This window comes from Neomonachus schauinslandi, chromosome 4 (genome assembly GCF_002201575.2).
Source record: "Neomonachus schauinslandi chromosome 4, ASM220157v2, whole genome shotgun sequence".
Lineage (NCBI taxonomy): Eukaryota > Metazoa > Chordata > Mammalia > Carnivora > Phocidae > Neomonachus > Neomonachus schauinslandi.
The window spans coordinates 174,792,105-174,800,868 of record NC_058406.1 but is presented as its reverse complement, the minus strand read 5'-3'; the positions used below and the strand labels follow the sequence as shown (position 1 = coordinate 174,800,868).

The 8,764-nt window shown below is 54.0% G+C and overlaps 1 long non-coding RNA gene across 1 annotated transcript in view; it reads right to left on the bottom strand.

The window, feature by feature from the left end:
• The window catches only part of LOC110578932, an 84,776-nt gene extending 79,868 nt beyond the window's left edge, over positions 1-4,908 (bottom strand). The window contains exon 1 of the long non-coding RNA XR_002480210.1: positions 4,858-4,908. This is a non-coding gene — a long non-coding RNA (uncharacterized LOC110578932). The remainder of the gene's footprint in view (positions 1-4,857) is intronic.
• Positions 4,909-8,764: the final 3,856 nt, after the last annotated feature.

The following is an 8,764-nucleotide window of genomic DNA, read 5'->3' as shown; positions in this document are numbered from 1 at the left end:
TGCTGTATCTCTTTGCTGGCCTTACCCCGGGGGGGGGAGGAGGGGGGGGGGGGGGGGGGGTTGCGGACAGCTTCAGCGTGTGAATCTGGGGGAGATGGGGGGCACACAGACATTTAGGCCGTAACACCATGCAAACACAGTTATTTGAATACACTGTCTCCCCCAGTGTGTTTACCTACTGTTGTCTCTCAGAGCTGGGGTGCTACCTGGCTCACGGCAAGGATGTGGAAGAGGGTGGGAGGGAGGGAGGATCTGCCGTATCATGCTGGCCACCACACCAGGTGCTGCGGAGGTGGACCCCAGTGCAGCCCCATTAGCCTCTCCTCCCTTCCCCCAAGAGGCACTCTTGAGAGAAAGATCCTCATCTTCAGAAGAAAAATCTGGGAGACAGAGAAAGGAAGATGGCAGAGAAAAATCACAGGAGAGGCAGACAGACAGACAGATGGAGCAGTGAGGGGCCACAAAGAGACAGTCCAGAGAGCCTGCAGATCAGGTGGGGCAGGCCTGAGTGCCTGGACTCTGAAGATGCAAACTTGAGATGCACCACCAGCCAGCAGGGAGGCCTCACCAGCACCATCTCTCTGAGTCTCCAGGTCATTCATCAGTGAGATACGGTGTCCCAGTCTGCTCAGCCTGCCATTGCAAGACGCCACCAACGGGGTTCCTTAAATAACATCTCTCAAGGTTCCTGGAGGCTGAACGCCCAAGACCTAGGTGCTGGCAGATTTCAGGTCCTGGTTTGCAAAAGACAGTCTTCTGGTTTCATCCTCACACTGCAGAGAGCAGAGAGAAGTGACTCTCTTCTGGTGTCCCTTTTCTAAGACCCTTAATCCCATCGCTGAGGGCTCCGCCCTCATGACCTCATCACCCCCCCAGAGGCCCCGCCTTCTAAGACCACTGCATTCCGGGTTAGGGTTTCAACATATGAATTTTGGGTGGCACAAACATGCAGTCCACAACATCAGGGATCCACAAAGCCAGTCTCCATTTCCAGATGGCCTTCAGAGCAAGAATGGTGGCTTTTCCCTCCTTTACTGCAGACGCCTGCAGAGCGAGATGCTGTAGTTTCTCAGTCCAGACTCGGGGGCGAAGAGACAGGAAAAAGGATGAGGGAGACCTTTATAAACTGAAAGCCCTTAAGCAGACGCAGTGCTTACGTTGTTTCCCAAAGCCGACTGCGGAGCCCTTGAGAGAGGAGTACTTTCTGCCTTGTTTCCAACTTTCTAGCCCAAACTCAGTGTCCTCAAATTCAGTCGGTCCAAGAAAACATTCCCCAAGCATGTCCTACATGCCTGTCATGATGCCAACAGCCGGGACCAGAGAGGGAGCAAGACGCACAGCCTTCTCTCAAAATATTTACAGTGCAGGGGAAAGAGCTGATATTCCAGAAAATCAGAGGCTGCTTCTGGAGACAATGAAGCCCACTGGGGACATAACAAGAGCCCAAGTGACAAAGTCTGGCCTTTAATAATAACTGTAATAATGATCACACATGATAACCGCAGTGGTTATCATCCCCGAAAGAGTCCCAGAAGCATTTCTGTTTTCCAGGGGGTGGCGAGAACACCATGCCCTGCCTCTGCCTAAGCCCATGGTGGCACAGCTGAGAAAGCCCGATGTCTGCCGACACGGCAGGCAGGATCAGAAACAACAAAATTGGGCGCATTTCCCTCCAGACTTGCGAATCCCTCTTCTACATTTGCCCTCACACTCTGACATTAATTGAACTCTGTCTCCACTACTAAAAATAAACTCCAGGTCAAATGCAATGAGCCAAAAACCTCAGCATGAAACCACAAGAAATAGAGTAAATAGTAAAATGGGCTAATAGCAGACGTGTTTGGGTGAAAATACGTGTTCTGTTTCAAGCCTAGAGTCCCGAGCGGGCCGGGAGCTCTTTCAGTGCTGTAGACAGAGAAATAAATAGCTGTGCCCAAAGACCAGGGCTGGCTCCTGTCCACAGACAGGCAGGCAGGCAGGAGCCCGTGGGTGCCCTCTCCCCCAAAGGTCAGGGCCGGAAGGCAGCCTGAGAACATTGGGCAGGAGCCGAGAGATGCTCCCAGGGGGAGATGGTACCAGGAGGGGAGTCCAAAAGAGCAAGGTGAGGGTCAGAGGGAAGAAGGCAAGCCTGTCTGCATGTCCAAGGAGGGATAGGGATGGGACAATCACCCGTCAGAAGCTAGACAGGCAAGGAGGTGGAGGAGAAGCCAGCAACAAGGGCTCCCTTTTGGCTGAGCCTTTTTTCAGGCCAGCTTTGGGCTCCTCAAGACCGGCCCAAGGGGGGACTGGTCCATTTTGCAGCTGAGAAATGAGAAGCCTGGAGAGTGGTGAAGGACCTGCCCAGGGTCCCCGGGGGCCTGGGAGGGGGCGCTGGGCAGGGGGGGGGGGCGGGAAATGCAGGGGTACTGGTACCTCTGTTCCAGGGCCCAGGCTCACAGACGGCAGGGGTGCAGGCAGACAGGCCCCTAGTGGAATGACGGTGTCCTCAGGATGGGTAGAACCACACACATGAGCACAGCGCGGACGCCTTTCTCGGAGCCCCCAGCACAGACCAGCCCTGCCGGGATGTGTTCAGGATGGAGCGCCTCCGAATCCCAGCATCCAGCCCTGCTCCATCTGCCTACTCCCAGCAGCTGAACTCTGGGGAAACTCCTTTCCAATCACCCCTAGGCAGATCGGTCAGGCCTCTCTTCCATTCACAGAATGCAGGCAACACCACTCACGCTCCCAGCCGCGGCAACAAGAGACGGTTCTCCCAGCCTGCAGCTCGTCCGGCCCAGTGACCGGACTCCCATCTGCCCTTGCCCACACCCCCGATGGGAGCGGCGTGGTCCGACCCCAACGCCAGGGTGATCACACAAGAGGCTGGGGTACATTCACGGTACTCCTGCTTCCGAAGTCGGCTACCTGGATCAGGAGCGTGGGCTCCGGAAACAAAATGCAAGGGACCGGCTGAGCGCTTGAGAGCCGAACAGGCGGCCTGGCAGTGGCACTCAGTGTAGACGAGTTCTGACCCCGAACAGCGGGAAATCAGCTCCTGACACAATGCACCGGGGTGCTGAGCACAGGGTGCACAGGCTCCCCAACTGCAAATCAGCTCGGATCCTACTAGGTCTCGCTTTCGTGCCACTTCCAAGAGCCTCAAGCTCAGCACCCCCTCTAGAAAGCCCCCGCGGCCCTCCCCTGCCTGTGGGGAGTCTGGAGAACCCCATGTGTGTGTCAGTCTCCCCTGCCTTGAGTGAAGGGCGGGGCCTCAGGCTCACCACTACATCGGTCACGGGACTGCGGGGGACACAGGAGACGAGAGATACAAATGCACTCGGACACATTTAAGGCACAAGAGAAAAGACACAGGGGCACGTGAACACCATCCTCTGCTACCCTCTCACTCCGACTTCCACACCTGTCTTCTTACTGGTCCCCAGTTGAACCACGTTTCCTTGTTCCATTGTGATTTATTCTTTTCAACACCTTGTTTTTTTTAAGGAAAAAAATTGCAACTGACCTCATTCTTTGCTCTAAGTCTTTAAGAACTTTCTTCTTACTGGTTCTCTCTCTCTCTCTTATTTTCTGCTTCCTGCTTTTTAATTATTTATTCCTCTGCTTTTGCAATATCCACAGTAGTGTCAGGTGGGTGTCGGGTGGGGTGTCAGGATGTAGAAGACAGTCCTTTGCTCTAAACAAGGTCACGAGCAACTGGGGGCACGGGCGTGGGTGGGGGAGAGACATAACAGGGTCTGAGGGAGGCATGCCCTAGATTGCTGGCTGCAGCCTGCGGAGGAAGTCAGGCACTCTGCTCAGGGAAGGGAGGTCTGTGCACCATGCACAAGCCATTTCCCAGACAGACCTGGCGAGAGCTGAAACACAGAAAGAAGAGCAGACCAAGGACTTGGAAAGAGCCTGCTGTGTGGAAGGAACTGTACATGGTGTAGTTAATGAGTTAAAAAAAAAAAAAACCCTGGGGTCCCTGGGCGGTGCAGTTGGTTAAGTGCTGGGACTGTTGGTTTCAGCTCAGGTCGTGATCTCAGGGTCGTGAGATCAAGCCCCACACTGGGCTCTGCGCTCAGCATAGAATCTGCTTGAGATTCTCTCTCTCTCTCTGCCTCCACCCCTCCTGCTTGTGCGCGCTCTCTCTGTCTCAAATAAATAAATCTTAAAAAAAAAAAATACCCTCCTGTTTTGGAGCATTTCCTCCTCCGTGCCAGGCGGCATGATAAACCATCTCCACTATCTTATTCAATACTCATGACATCCTCTCGAGGCAAGAGCTAATATGATCCCTATCTTACAGATCAGGAAACCGAGGCTTGGAACAGCTGAGTGATCCGCCCAGGGTGAGGCAGGTGGCAAAGCCAGGAAAACCCAGGTCTGCCCGAAACCCCGGGTTTTCACCTCTTCCTTTACCCCAGACAGCTTCTGACTTGTGGGACTGAGTGTGCAATGCAAGGGGGCGGGAGAGAGACAGGGATTCCGTTCTACATGCCCCAAGAGGTGTTTTGCTCCCAATGCACCTTCTCATCCTCCCCCAGTGCAATCCCCACATGACTCAACAGGACAGCTGGAGTATCCGCCACCCTCTGCCAGGAGGAAAGGCATGGGGTATCCACCTAGGAGGTGGTGGGCTCCATCCTCGGCTAGGCACAGAGGGAGACCTCCCAAAGCACAACAGTGAGGCCACCGAATGCTGAGAACCAGGTCCCAGGTGTCAGGGTGAGGTTACGGGAAGCCAGCTTCTCAAACCAGCACAGGAAGCCAGGCCAAGAAGTCAAGAACCACAACCCAACTTGCGGTGCAGGAGATCACCGATTCCAAAGGCAATTTTTTGCTTCATAAAGCTCAAGAGGAGAAATCTCTTACCTTTATTCTCCAAATCCCCAAATGGCCCAGCTTTAGTTCAGGGAAGGACAGTCCCTCTAGAGTACCAAATGGGTATGTCTGTTTTTCAGACTTACAGCACCAAAATCCAAGGTATGACAGGATTCTGTAAATAGGCAAGAAAAGGACAGAGAAGTATTAGTATCAATGCTAACACCAAACAGATTTGTTGAGAGGTTCCATTCATTTGAAAAACACAAAGTGCACACTTACTAGACGCTAAAGGAGAAGCTTCAGAAGAGCAGACATTTACTGAGCAACTATTATGTGCCAAGCCCTATGTTAAGCCATTTATTCCTACGAGACCAGTTTTGATGGCTCTGTATTTCAGAAGTCACATGAGAGGCCAGGCCAGAAAGAGAGCCAGATCTTCCTGCCTCCCAAACCCCTGCCCATCGATCTCGTTTTCCATCCGCACTAAAGCTTTTTTGTACACCTGAGTCCAGGAACTCTAGGTAGAGGGAAAGGAGAGACATACCTAGTAACGTCACTCTGAGAATGTCCTGTCCCTGGATGTCCAACCCATTCCACAGGGGATACTATGAGCCATGGAAGCGGTGTCACATTCACTAGGTTGTAAGATTTATCTGAGCTGCACACTGTCATCTGGTAACATGTGACCAGCAGACATCATGTATTACTCAGGGAACAAAAAATGTCACTTCACCAGGGTTCTTATCCTAACTGATCATCAAGATGGCTACATGAGGTGGCCAAAACGGGGGGTGAGGGGGTTGGGGGGAGAATGGGGCAAGGAGGCCGCTGCTTGTCTTACGAGCTCTGGAAGGACCTCCTAAGATACCTAAAGCAGAGCCGAATGCTCAGCCGGGTGGGTGCAGACACCAACTTTTCTCCTTCAAGGGGCGGCATAGCACGACCAAAAACCACACTATTGGGGTGCCTGGGTGGCTCAGTTGATTAAGTGTCTGCCTTCGGCTCAGGTCATGATCCCAGGGGTTCCCTGCTCAATGGGGAGTCTCTTCTCCCTCTGCCTCTGCCCCTCCCACCCCCCGGCTCGTGCACGCATCATGTGCTCTCTCTCAAATGGATAAATAAAATCTTTAAAAAAAAAAGCCAAACGGTTACATTTACAATGGGGTGATTCTCCCCTGTTCCAGACCTCTCTCCTGCACCCCCTCAAAATCCCCAGCATCTTAGCCACCAGATCATCAAGAAGATGGAGCTCAGTGAACATGGCCTCAGCATCAGTAAGACTGACAAGTTCTGAAGGGAAATTTGCCCTAAAGTGTAGGAACAGCTAGAGAAAGACCCTCACCCTGCCAAGAGCAGAAGCCAGGTGCCCTGCCTACCCCACTGATTCCTTCACCCTCCTCCAGGAAAAATGTGGTCACAGTTAGCTTCTCTGAGGCCCCCTGGTTGTCACATGCCTCGCTTGGACGTGTCGGTATCATGGACAGACCCACAGCAGCTCTGCAAGCTGGGGAGGGCCTGTCTCCTCCCACTGGGCGCCAGTCTCACCCCCGTGCCCTGTCCCAGTTCCCAGCAGAAGAGGCTCACTCAGGGAAGTCCCCTGACTAGCAACGCGCTCAGAAGGCTGCCCTCCTCGGCACATCTATGCTCCAGCCGTGGGCAGCCTCCCACACTTCTCAGGCATTTTTAAAGGCACTTTTTTGCTTTACTGTCAAAAATGAATTCGCCTTTCTGCCTGGAAAAGGCAGCAGCCCAGGTCCCTGGTTGTTAGACCACCTGGATCGGCATTCCAGGTCTACACGAGTCTTTTTAGGAGCCTGAGCAAGTGACCCTCCAAACCTTAGTATCTCATCTTAGAGGTTTGTTCTTAGTGTTAAGTGAGAATCTTCGCAGAGCTCAGCACTGGGCCTGGCATGTTGTGGACACTGAGAAATGTCAGCTCTCAGTAATACCACTTAAGCAAACACTCGGGCCTTAACTTCTTAGTCTCTTCCCAGTAAGGGTTTGGAAAAGGCCTCCCCTCTTCATATCAGCACAGTGACTTATCGAGCGTAGGGGCTTGGCACTCTGGGCCAAGGGAACAAGCGACGCCTGTCAGAATCCGTGCAGTGGACAACACTCACCCATCTCCCAGCTGTGCCACCACCAGTAGACAAGACAGAGCACGCAAGAGGTGCTCTGCAAACACTAAGGTACTAGAGCATCACACTGAATCAAATTAACAGCACCACTGACAAGCACCGTCCGCACAAGACACTTTGCTGAGGAGTATCCTCACGGGACCATACTGAGCACCCACAGTGACCCCAGGAGGTCAGGTCGCTGCATAAACCTCATCCCCATTTTACAGACGTGGACACAAAAGCTCAGAGGGACTAAGGAGGAATATGCAGCTGAATCGCGGGTCTGCAAGCTCACTCCCTCTTCCTTGAAAGGGGGGCAGCAATAACACACAACATCAGCTCCTGCAGAAAAAGAACCTCTTCCCAAGGCAGCCAAATTGATTAATGTTTTTAATTAATGTTTTAAACCACACACACATGGAGCAATGTTCCATGGAAAATGAGGAGCTAAAACTTCCAAGTTTCTCCCAGGAGCCAGTCCAGCCAGGTGCTCACTGCCAGAGCAATGGGAGGAGGAGTCCTGGGCCGGCCAGGGAGGTCAGAGTGGGAAGGTCACAGCCCTGCCTCAATGCACCAAGCCAGGCAGGCAGTCCAGTCTCCCACCCACAGCGACGAGCCAGGGATAAAGGAGACTGGCCTAGCACAGGGTGACAGGACTCTCTTGGCCACTTCTCAGGAAGCCATCAACCCCAGCAGAGGAGGGAGCTGGGATGCAGAGGGAGGCCCAATACATAGCAGGTGCCCGGAGCCTGGGCCTGAAGGGGGAGGTAGCTGCTACTCCCAGAACCTCCTGCCTGACACTCAGTCCCAAGGATGGGACATTCACCTGCTCTGCAGTGGACGGAGATATCCTGCATCTGAACCAGGGGGCCGCAGGCTTTCTCAGGATGCTGACAGTGCTTCCCTGATGTGGCTTGGGATCACCGCTGGGGCCCAATGCTGTGTTCAGATGAATAACGGACCGGAGGGTCTGGGACAGGCAGACCAGGACCCCAAGGTCCCCCGGAGGTGAGAGGCAGACTAGGGCCCAGAGACGGGCCCTCTGCTGGTGTGCTCAGGGAACCCCATTGCTCTGCTAGTGGAATTCCAAGTGTGTCCTGTCCTCAAGTGTCCTCTACACAACCCAAAGGCAGGGCTGTCACCTTCCTGTCTCCAAAGGGAAGGTGAGGGGCATGGAGTGTGACATACAGCACTGAATAATTAATCAGCAGCTCCGCTGGGAGCAGCCACTGCATCATCGGGGTAGTTGGCCTTGAATGCCACCTGGATGCGGCCTGGGCAGTGGGGCCAACTGGGCACACCAACAGCAGCCAGGACCAGCCACCTTCAGCGGGCGGGGGGGGGGGGGGGCGGCCCTGGGCGACTTGGCAGGAGAGAGAGCTGGCCATGAAATGAGTGACTACACGGGGATTCCTGACCTGGAAATCATCAAAACGCCATCCATTTGCTGCAAATAGACTGTGGAGGTGGACTATGGTACCTGTAGGAGCAGAGGACAGGACAGCTTTCCCCAGGAAGGCCCCGAGAGCAGGCCCCAGCCCTGGGATGTGTTTGCTTCCTCTGGAGAAGGCCTGGGTGAAGGACATAAACACAGGTACATCTGTGCCTCTCCTGCAAGGTCAGCAAAGCGGGTGAAAGCCTCCAGCCTGGCTCAGCACTGGGCCCCAGCAGTGATTCCAAGTGACATCACAGAAGTATGGTCAGTACCGCCCCCGATGCTATGAGATCCAGCAAGGCTGATGGCAGAGGCAACAAGTGGGCTCAGGACACAAGCTGCTGGGGTCAGAGCTAGTCCCTACCAGCTAACTGCTGTGCACCCTGGGCAGTCTACTTAC